This window comes from Vigna unguiculata, chromosome 2 (assembly GCF_004118075.2).
Source record: "Vigna unguiculata cultivar IT97K-499-35 chromosome 2, ASM411807v1, whole genome shotgun sequence".
Classification (NCBI taxonomy): Eukaryota; Viridiplantae; Streptophyta; class Magnoliopsida; order Fabales; family Fabaceae; genus Vigna; species Vigna unguiculata.
Window position 1 is genome coordinate 5,485,513 of NC_040280.1, and position 12,351 is coordinate 5,497,863.

The 12,351-nt window shown below is 29.9% G+C and overlaps 1 protein-coding gene across 1 annotated transcript in view; it reads left to right on the top strand.

Moving 5' to 3' along the window:
• LOC114174404 (purple acid phosphatase 3-like) overlaps positions 1-12,351 on the top strand; it is a 47,209-nt gene that overhangs the window by 29,985 nt on the left and 4,873 nt on the right. The gene's annotated exons all lie outside the window — the stretch shown is intronic.

Below are 12,351 nucleotides of genomic sequence, written 5' to 3' on the forward strand. Positions count from 1 at the left end.
CAACTAGGTACTTCGTAAATGCAAATTAAACGTTGAAGTTCATTTTGTTAATATAACATTTCTTTCTTTAAACCCATATTTTTTAATCTTTACAGTCTCTCTTTCATTTAGGGGGAGTCTTTGATTAAGGGGGAGTCTTTGATTAAGGGGGAGTATTTGTTCTTGAAATGTTTGTATCAAAAGGGATTTTTTATATCTCAAACAATTTTTTTTAAGGGAACTTAAGTTATCTGATTTAGGGGGAGTTGTCTAAAGAATTCATTTTTTATTATGATCAAAAAGGGGGAGATATATTTGTGTTATTATCTTGTGATAAGTTGTACCTATTTAAAGGGAAGATATGTGTTTATTGATATCTTGTAATACCTTATGTTTTAAAAGGAGAGAAAAATTAATTATCTTTTATTTTGATTAACTACTCTTTTCTCTTAAGTTGTTTATTAAAAACAGGACATATCACAAGTCTTCAGTAATTTTTGATCATCATCAAAAAGGGGGAGATTGTTGACAAAAAGGAGAAGATGAACATCTTCCTCCAATAAGGAGTTTTGATGATGATGATGACTTATGAAGAAGTATGGAAGACTTGATGATGATGCATGGAAAATGTTGAAGACTTAAAAGAATGCTTCGATTCAAGAGATTAATTGAAGACTTAAAAGTTTAGTTGTTTAAAGTGTTGTAATATGTGTACATTATTTAAGATAGTTAAAATAGTAGGTCAAGAGTCAAAAGGCAGAACCCAAACAACAGAGCACTGAGAGAAATTCTTATTTTTACAAAACGCACTGTGATAATCGATTATCACTTATGATAATCGATTATCATAAGTTTTCTTTTAAATTTTTCAGAAACTGCTCTGAAATAATCGATTATTTCAGAGGATAATCGATTATCAGTACAAAACAATGTTTTTCAGAAACTGCTCTGGAATAATCGATTATCACTTATGATAATCGATTATCTATGGCAGTTGTGACTTAACCTTTCATATTCTTAACCTAATTTCTAAATAGGCTTCTATAAATAGAGTGGTAGGCTTCCATTGTAAAATTCAGAAGTTAAAGAAGTCTGAGTACTTGAGAACTCTCTGTGGGAAGGCTTTGAAAAACCTAGTGTGGGTAAAGCGATAACTTTCATCAAGTGGGATCTTGAGGGATTGAGTGCTACTGCTGTTGCTAGGAGAAGCCGATCATCCTTTGTGTGATTCAAAGGAGGTGTTCATTCCTTGTGTGATTTAAGGAAGGTGTTTTCATCCCTTGTGGATTTCAAGGGAGGTGTCTTCATCTCTTGTGTGATTCAAGAGAGGTGTTTTCTAAACCCTAATCTTTCTTATCATTGATTGTAAGTTTGGTTTATTTTAGTGATTTAGTTAATCTCTTTTTTAAAAGATTAACAACTGGACGTAGGGTCTTTTGATCCGAACCAGTATAAATACTTTGTGCAATTTTCTCTTCTCTACTCTCTTTATTTTATTGTGTTTATTAGAAAATAAAGGAAAGAATTTTAATTGATCTTTGATATTAAAAGGGAAAATATTAAAAGCACAATTTTTATTAAGAACCCAATTCACCCTCCTCTTGATTTTTGACCATTGTTTAGTCATTCCGCTGCGCGATACCAACAATTGGTATCAGAGCTTGCTTTGATAGTTATTCAAATTTTTTGAAAATGGTTGGACAAAATCAAACTTTTGCTGAGGGTGCGTCTATTGACAGACCTCCACTTTTTACTGGTGAAAATTATCCTTTCTGGAAAATCAGGATGCAAATCTTTTTGGAGTCTATTGATAGAGGTATTTGGGATGCTATTTTAAATGGTCCTTTTGTTCCTACTATTACTGTTAATAATTTGCAGGAACCTAAGCCTTTTTCCCAATGGACTGCGGAAGAAAATAGAAGGGCTCAATATGATGTTAGGGCCAGAAACATAATATCATCTGCACTAACTCTTGATGAATTTTATAGAATTTCAGTTTGTACAAGTGCCCAGGAAATGTGGGAGATTTTACGAGTAACCCATGAAGGAACAGATGATGTTAAGCGTGCAAGGAAGAACTCATTAATTCAAGAATATGAGATGTTTCGAATGCAATAAGGCGAAACCATTTATGATGTGCAGAAGAGATTCACCCACATCGTTAATCATCTCTCTGGGTTAGGTAAAAATTTTGATATAGATGAATTAAATATTAAAATTTTGAAATCTTTGAACAGGACATGGCAGCCAAAGGTTACGGCGATCACTGAATCTCAAAATCTTACAACAATGTCCATGGCGGCTCTTTTTGGTAAATTGAGAGAGCATGAACTTGAACTTGGGCGTTTAAATGAAGAAGAGGACCAAAGAAGGAAAAAGAACATAGCTTTCAAATCTGAGATTGTAAAAAGCAAAAGCCTCAAAGAAGATGATGACTCTGATGATAAGAATATGAGTCTAATGATAAAGAAGTTCACAAAGTTTATGAAGAGCAATGGCAAAGGTCATCACAAAAGGTATAAAAACGAAAACCAAAACTTTGTTTCAAATTTTAATTGCTATGGATGTGGTGAAACAGGTCACATAAAAGCGGACTGCCCAAATGCTAAAAAGGGTAAAGAAAAGAAGGGCAAAAAGGTTTTCAAGAAAAAGAAATGGGAGGATAACGATTCAAGTTCTTCTTCAAGTTCTTCTTCAAGCTCATCCAGCTCTAGTGAATCTGATGAGGAAGCAAATCTATGTTTGATTGCTGAACATAACTCTTCTGACAGTGAGGTAAGTTCTTGTAGTAATGACAATGATTATGATTCTTTGTATGATGCATTTCAACAACTACTTCATAAATCTAGTAAGTTAGATGCTGCTCACAAGAAATTAAAATATAATTTTAAGGAGTTACAAAGTAAGTTTGAAAAATCTCTTGAAGAAGAAGAAATTTTGAAAAATAAAATTTCAATTTTAGAAAATAAAGAGACTGAAATTATTGAATGTGCATCTTGTAAAAGCTATATGTTTGATTTAAATATTCTAGAAAAACAACTTGAAGATGCATTAGAAATTAAAAGTGTTAAAAAGCCTAATTTTAAGAAAAATGATTTAAGTAACAATAAGCAAGCTCCTAAGAATAAGAATAAAAGAGCCCATAGGGTATGGGTAGAAAAAGGTAAACCTTATTCTAGGAATATAAATTGTGTAACATGTTTTTATTGTATGCTAAAGGGGCACACTTCAAATAAATGTAGAATCAAACATTTTGATGTCCCTAATGGAAGATATGCTTGGATTCCTATTATAAAGTAACATGCATCTAACCTCAAAGGACCCAAAGAAGTTTATTGGGGACCAAAATTTTATTGTTGTCTATCTCACAGGTTATTTAAAAAAAAAATCAAGAAAGTCCCTTTGGATGTTCAAAGATCTAGTATATTTATCAAACTTTTGGTATCCTGGTGAGTTATATGATTGTATAATGGGTTTGAGAATATTAGATATGTGAAAAAGTGGTAAAAATCATTAATTTCAGTGTTTTCCGAAAAACTCCGCTGTGATAATCGATTATCTCAGGTGATAATCGATTATCAGTAATCGATTATCTCAGGTAATAATCAATTATCAGCAAATCTAGAAATTTTTGTTCATGGGTATGAACCAATAATCGATTATCTTAAGCTGATAATAGATTATCTTGCATAGTAGGACGCATATTTTCAAATTTTTTTACCGTTTGAGTGAGCTTTTCAAAAATTTAGACCATGAGCAACAACTAGGTACTTCGTAAATGCAAATTAAACGTTGAAGTTCATTTTGTTAATATAACATTTCTTTCTTTAAACCCATATTTTTTAATCTTTACAGTCTCTCTTTCATTTAGGGGGAGTCTTTGATTAAGGGGGAGTCTTTGATTAAGGGGGAGTATTTGTTCTTGAAATGTTTGTATCAAAAGGGATTTTTTATATCTCAAACAATTTTTTTTAAGGGAACTTAAGTTATCTGATTTAGGGAGAGTTGTCTAAAGAATTCATTTTTTATTATGATCAAAAAGGGGGAGATATATTTGTGTTATTATCTTGTGATAAGTTGTACCTATTTAAAGGGAAGATATGTGTTTATTGATATCTTGTAATACCTTATGTTTTAAAAGGAGAGAAAAATTAATTATCTTTTATTTTGATTAACTACTCTTTTCTCTTAAGTTGTTTATTAAGAACAGGACATATCACAAGTCTTCAGTAATTTTTGATCATCATCAAAAAGGGGGAGATTGTTGACAAAAAGGAGAAGATGAACATCTTCCTCCAATAAGGAGTTTTGATGATGATGACTTATGAAGAAGTATGGAAGACTTGATGATGATGCATGGAAAATGTTGAAGACTTAAAAGAATGCTTCGATTCAAGAGATTAATTGAAGACTTAAAAGTTTAGTTGTTTAAAGTGTTGTAATATGTGTACATTATTTAAGATAGTTAAAATAGTAGGTCAAGAGTCAAAAGGCAGAACCCAAACAACAGAGCACTGAGAGAAATTCTTATTTTTACAAAACGCACTGTGATAATCGATTATCACTTATGATAATCGATTATCATAAGTTTTCTTTTAAATTTTTCAGAAACTGCTCTGAAATAATCGATTATTTCAGAGGATAATCGATTATCAGTACAAAACAATGTTTTTCAGAAACTGCTCTGGAATAATCGATTATCACTTATGATAATCGATTATCTATGGCAGTTGTGACTTAACCTTTCATATTCTTAACCTAATTTCTAAATAGGCTTCTATAAATAGAGTGGTAGGCTTCCATTGTAAAATTCAGAAGTTAAAGAAGTCTGAGTACTTGAGAACTCTCTGTGGGAAGGCTTTGAAAAACCTAGTGTGGGTAAAGCGATAACTTTCATCAAGTGGGATCTTGAGGGATTGAGTGCTACTGCTGTTGCTAGGAGAAGCCGATCATCCTTTGTGTGATTCAAAGGAGGTGTTCATTCCTTGTGTGATTTAAGGAAGGTGTTTTCATCCCTTGTGGATTTCAAGGGAGGTGTCTTCATCTCTTGTGTGATTCAAGAGAGGTGTTTTCTAAACCCTAATCTTTCTTATCATTGATTGTAAGTTTGGTTTATTTTAGTGATTTAGTTAATCTCTTTTTTAAAAGATTAACAACTGGACGTAGGGTCTTTTGATCCGAACCAGTATAAATACTTTGTGCAATTTTCTCTTCTCTACTCTCTTTATTTTATTGTGTTTATTAGAAAATAAAGGAAAGAATTTTAATTGATCTTTGATATTAAAAGGGAAAATATTAAAAGCACAATTTTTATTAAGAACCCAATTCACCCTCCTCTTGATTTTTGACCATTGTTTAGTCATTCCGCTGCGCGATACCAACAAAAAAATGTTCATTTCTTCGTAATTTGTTTAAATTTATTTATACTTTCTCAAAATTAATTTTAAAATTTTTTTAAGTCGCATTGGATTTTGAAAAACACTTCTTTTATTCTTTTATTAATTAGTTTTAATTACAAGTCTTTTCATATCTATTTATTAACTTTTAATATTATCTTTTATTCTTCTAAAATTATTTTTTTTTCTGAATTCTTTATTATATTAATTTTATCTGTTATTACTCTTTCAAATTCTTATTTTTTTTATTTATTTAAAAATGTATATTATTTTTAAAGTTATTTTTACTTTCTCAAAATTAAATTAAAAATATTATTAAATATGATTCAATTTTCAAAAAGCTTTCTCTTTAATTACAAGTCTTTTCATATCTATATAACCGTCTATTTTCCTATTTACTATCAAGTTTTATGTTTTTACAAAATCACTGAAAAAGAAAGGTCACTTCCCTACACTTGCTTCCATGGCTTCCTCTTTGAGTGTCACTGCCAGAAAAACTTTAGGAAGGTTCACCACGTATCATTTTGTTCATAATCAGGTACGTCTACTTCACAAAAACTTAAAAAAAATATTTGCTTTGATGTTTTTTTTTAAGTTTAGACCGTACCACATTGCTTCGTCATCCATCGTAATCGTTCAAAAACATGTTTTTATGTGATCACTTTTTACACAATATTACTTATTCTCGATTTTCTTTATAAAAATTCAAACTTTCTGCAATAATCCTTCAAAGGTCGTTTTTTTCTATTTGTTTCCCATACTTCATTTCATTTTTTGTTATGAAAATGTCATCTTTCTTCAATAATCGTTGAAATCAGTTAAAACTACTGTTTTTTATGCATTTGTCATGTATGTCCACCTTTTTTGTCTTTCATAAGACAACTTATATTTTTACTTTGTTTGAACTCTGACTTACTATTGGTTTCTTCTAAAGATGTCATTTTTTTCCAGTAACCATTCAAATTCACTACTTTTCTGTTCTTTGTTTTTATCAGTTTTACATCACCCATGCATGTTTTTATTCCTGTATTTTAATATTTATGCTTTCATCATCAGTTTCATATTTGTCTTATTCATCTTTTTGATGTTTCTATGTGTTTTTTGTCTCATTAGGAGTTTGGACATGTTGATCCAATATTTTTCGCTATTTTTGGTGAGGAATTACGACCCGTTTGGCACTTGGAAGATATTGAAGGGAATCAACATCAGTTAAGCTTTAATATGGATGTGAATCATCCCGTTCTCACGGATGGTTGGTATAGCCTACGAGTTTTTTATAAACTGCAACATATCCATCAAATTGTATTTAGATATGTTGGCAATTCTACCTTCCACATCACTGTATTCCCCAACATGTCTACAATATCAACTGGTGCCAAATTTCTTTCAAACCTAATTCGGTTGCGAAAAAAACATCTGTTTAGAGTCAAATTGTCAAAATCTCAATGCAAAGGAAGCCATCTGGTGAACTTATAATTTTATTATTTTGGTTTTATATTTTGTTTTCTTTATATATTTGTATTTGTGGTCTTATTTTGTTCTTTTTTCAGGACCTCCAATCCGACTTTGCAGATTACGTTCGTAAACGTAGATTGAGGAGGTTGGAATTGCAGGGACGTAACAACACCTTCATTGTTCAATGTAAACTTCTGCTCCGTAATACACCAAAGAAGTCAAGTAAGATTGGGAAGGGATGGAAGGACTTCTGTACATTCAATCGTTTGGAAGAAGGAGATATTCTGGTGTTTCTAGCGGACAAAAAAATGAAAAAGAAGAAGATCAAAGTATATGTCCACAAAGAATGCAATTTCTAATATTGCACTTTTCTTTTAGTTTACTATTTATATTATGTATGTTTTTTTGAAGAACTTTGAAAGTAGTTTGGTTTTATTTTGTTTGTAATAGTTTTAGCATCTTTTTTTGTTGCTTCTAATAATTAGAAGCCATATCTAAAAGTATTTAACCGAATTTAATTATCGTCACGTTTTATATTTTAATTATTTTCGTAATACAAATTTTATTTAAGTAATGATTTTCTAAAATAAATTTACATTTCAGATAATATAAATAATTTGAAATGATTATGATAAGAATTCAAATATGTTAAAATATTTGATTGTTTTCCTTTAAAAAAAGTTTAGAAGTAATAATAAAGAAGTCAACTTGATATTCTACAGTACTAATAATTGGGCAATCTAACTGAATATAATTTTCAAAAGATTTTATTAATTTCTTTACAAAAATTATTTTAATATTTATTACAAAATTTATTGAAATTGTTTTTTATTAATATAGTAACCATGAAAACTTTAAAACCCATTTCATTTTGAACTCTCTTACAAGTTTTTTAATTAAAATTTTATTTCTTCGAAATTTTTTTTCATTTCTAAACTTGAAAACAATAAAATTATTTTTTTTTGGCCTTTCTTTAGTAGTTGCATTTTACACTCAATGTAGAAACAAATGTTTACTTGAATGGTTGACTATTACAAAGCAGAGTACTTTTGTGCTTGGCAAAAAAGGACATATATCATAGATCCACATTCTGAAATGAGGCTTTGCATTGTCTGCAAATCATCAATTTGGACTTTGCAGATCAAATCTTTTTCAAAAGGTACGCTTTTCCAAATTTTGATTTATTTGTTCAGTTCTGATATTTCCATATCAATGAAATGTTTGTTCTTTTTTGTCAAAACTTTGTACTGACAGTACCTGAATCATCAGGAAGAATGTTGGTTGAATACTATAAATGTGCCTACATATACTAATAGGTTTTTTCTTCCTCTCTGCTTTACTTTCTTCACAGTGCATTGTTAATTGCTTTTGTTATTAGTTTTGTATTTGTAATTTTAAATCTTCCTCCAACATGTAATGAATTTGTAAAACACCATAATACCACAATACAATGCATAACTTTTGCACACTTTGAACATTATCACAACAAAATGGATTCAACAAATGGAAGAAGAAAAAGGAAGAACATTATCCCACAAAATTTATCCAATACCTTGATGAAGTCCACAGGTTCAATATTTTTATGTTTCTCACAATGCATTTTTAAGTTTCTTCATTTTTTGGAGCTCATTTCATTCGTTTCTTATCCAATTAAATCTACATGTATGTTATTTTTTTTTTCTTATTTTGATTTCATTAACAAATGATGACAAATCCAGTCCAACTGAAGCATTTCCTTATCCAAATACTACACCTCTTTCTCATATAAGATATTGTGGTAATAATTTTTTCATTCTTTATACATTTCATCCAACAAATTTATTACTGCATTCATTGTTATCAAACTATTTTTCATTTCATTCACAAATCTGAATCCATTGATTGCACTAACACAAATCTTTATTAATGCATTCGTTTGACATCTATTCTTTTCTCATTGGACTTTTTAACTATTCTACCAGTATCCAAAGAAAATGTTACGCCAGATTCAACTAGCAAAACCTACTTATCTCTCAATGAAGATACAGACGTGCAGAATAAAAGAATTCAATCTACTATTAGAAAGCCACTTTCCGAGTTGACATATTGTGGTAAGTTTGTTTTTTAATTTAGTTTTAATCCAAATTTCAGTACAAATGCTAGCATTGCATACTTATTAGTCTCATTATTCATCTTTAATGCATATTATACAATTAACACACATTGATATTAGATGACATGATTTCATAATTAATTGGTTTCATCTTTAAATTCATTTCATAATCCTTTTTTTAACTGCATTTTGCAGAACTTGAACAAAATAATGGGAAAGTTGCACGAAGAAGAAGGAAACTTATTATAAATCACAAGTTGGCAGATAAAAGTAATTTCTTTCATATCTAATTCTTTATATATCTATTATTATGAAATCTTCAATTGAATTTCTTTCATACTAAATTTTTCTATTACTACCTCTCTTATCAGAATTTCATGGTTCTACATCAATTGGATCTACCAATGCTCCAATTTTGCAAAACAGCAATAGTAACAACAAAGGTACAAATGAAAAATATATTAATTTTTTTAATGCTTTTCTCTTAATATATTAGTGCTTTAATATATTTTACTATTTTTTCTTTTAAAATTGAGTTGTGCATACTGAAATTGAAGTTATTTTAGTTATTCAAATGTATACCACTAATATATTTTACTATTTAAAATTATATTTGAATGATAAATTAAATTAATAACAGAATTACAAAATCATATATATAAATAATATTTAGTTCATTAATTTATGGATGTACTTGCAGGTATTGTTCAATTTGATTGTCCTATTGGAAGAAGCAAAATCAATGTGTTTAATATAGAATTGTTACCTAAAGAAATTGTGGGTAGCAGCTCCAGTCATGCTTCACTAAATTCTTTTGCTTTTTCTGAAGTTGTTAATCCTTTTTATGTTCAACAACACCAAAGTCATGGTAATTTATAATATAAACAAAATTCGTTTCATTACTTTAATTTCTTTAATTGTTAAAAATTCAGCTTCCTAATATTAATTTCAATCTTTGTTAAAGGTTTACAATTCTGTCAGCCTTCTCGGAAGCAGGCTATTAGATCTATTTCGAAGATATTGGATTTTGACAATAATTCTGAAGAAGATGAAAATGATGGTAATCAATAATGGTTCATTTTAAATAATAAATACTTTGTGTTTGTTTATTTAAATTGTTTTTTAAATAATAAATACTTTCTTCTTCTTTCAGATAACATAATTGGACATTTCAAATCTGATTTGTATTCAAAAGCTGAAATTCAAGGTGAAACAATACTTTTTAGTGTTTTTATATTTAAGTATAAATGTTATTTAATTACTGACATATATGTTTTTTATGTACTTAGGAAATGTTGATGTTGGGGAGTGTTCACTTGAGTGTCCCTATTGTCAAGCTCAACTGTGGTACGAAGAAAGATCTGATAAATGCAAAAGATTAAAACAAGTTGATTTCTCTCTTTGTTGTCAAAAGGGAAAAGTACAACTTCCATTGTTGAAGAAACCTCCACAATTGCTTCAAAAGTTGTTAAAAGGAGAAGACAGTACAAGCCAGAATTTCTTACATTACATAAGAAGTTACAACAACATGTTCTCATTTACATCCATTGGTGCTAAGATCCATTCCTCAATCAACGATGGATCAGGTCCTCCTCAATTTATTCTTAGTGGTCAAAATTACCATCGCATTGGAAGTTTATTGCCCGAAAAAGGATCAAATCCCAAATTTGCACAACTATATATTTATGACACAGAAAATGAAACAAGCAACAGAGTTAGTCACTTTGGGTATGTTTAAATAGTTTCTTTATGTTTTAGCCATCATTGGCATATAATTGACTAATATTTACTTTTTCAGGTCTGATAGTCAGCAATCCATATTTGATAAATCATTGATCGAAGAATTGAAGAAAATGATTGACAAACACAATGTACTTGCTCAAACATTCAGAAGAGTAAGAGATTTTATACATGATCATGAACAATCAGATTTTGGATTGAGGTTATTTAGACATCGCTTTAAGGATCCTAGAGTATATAATACACCAGTAGCAGATGAAGTGGCAGCATTGATTGTTGGTGATTTGAGCACCTTAGATGTAGGAAGGGACATCATTGTCAAGAAAGTTTCTAGTCAATTAACAAGACTACATGAAACACACACATGTTTCATTCCTCTTCAATATCCTTTGATTTTCCCATACGGAGAGGATGGTTATCAAGAGGATATTCCAATTAGAGATTGTCAAAAATATGGACAAAGTAGAAAGAGAATTCGCATTTCTTTACGAGAATTCATTGCTTTCAGAATACAAGAGAGAAAGGTTGAATTTGGTAATGTTGTAAATTCACGTAGATTGTTTCAACAGTTTTTAGTGGATACATACACCATGATTGAAGCCCAAAGGTTGTCTTTTATACGAAATAATCAAAAACTCATTCATTCAGATATTCTGAATGGGTTACAAGAAGCTGTTAACAAATGTGAAACTGATCCTTCTTCCATTGGTAAGCGTATTGTTCTTCCAGCTTCATTTACAGGTGGTATGAGATACATGTTCAATAATTGCCAAGATGCTATGGCAATTTGTAAGAGGTATGGCTATCCAGATTTGTTTATAACAATCACATGTAATGTAAATTGGCCTAAAATTGTTGATTTTGTCAAATCAAGAGGATTAACTGCTTTAGATAGGCCAGACATAGTTTGCAGAGTTTTTAAAATGAAATTAGACCAAATGATGTCAGATTTCAAGAAGAATCATTTCTTTGGCAAAGTCAATGCAGGTATACAATTTTAATTTTCTTAATTTATTTTTCTTTTCTGCCTAATGTGTTCTCTAATAATTATTTTACAAATTTAGGTATGTATACTGTTGAATTTCAGAAGAGAGGTCTGCCACATGCTCATATATTACTATGGTTGAGTGACTCTAACAAGTTAGAAAATGCAAAGCATATAGATCAAGTTATCTCTGCTGAACTTCCTCATCCAGATCTCTATCCTAAACTTTCAAAGGCTGTTCAAACATATATGATACATGGTCCTTGCGGAGCTGCTAGATTCAACTCGCCATGTATGAAAGAAGGTCGGTGTTCTAAATTTTTTCCTAAAAAATTTAGACATTCAACTACAATTGATGAAGATGGATATCCTGTATATAGACGTAGAGATGATGGTTTATTTGTGTTGAAAAATGGACATAAATTAGGTAATGCAAATGTGGTGCCGTATAGTCCTCTTTTATTAATGCGTTATCAAGCTCATGTTAATACAGAATATTGCAACAAATCCAACTCAATCAAGTATTTGTTCAAATATGTAAACAAAGGTCCTGATAGAGCAACAATTAAAATTACAGACAAGGAGAATGAATCTACAGAGATGCGTATTGTTGATGAGATAAAAAGATACTATGATTGTAGATATTTATCTGCATGTGAAGCAGTTTGGCGAATTTTTGGTTTTGATATCCATCATCGGTGGCC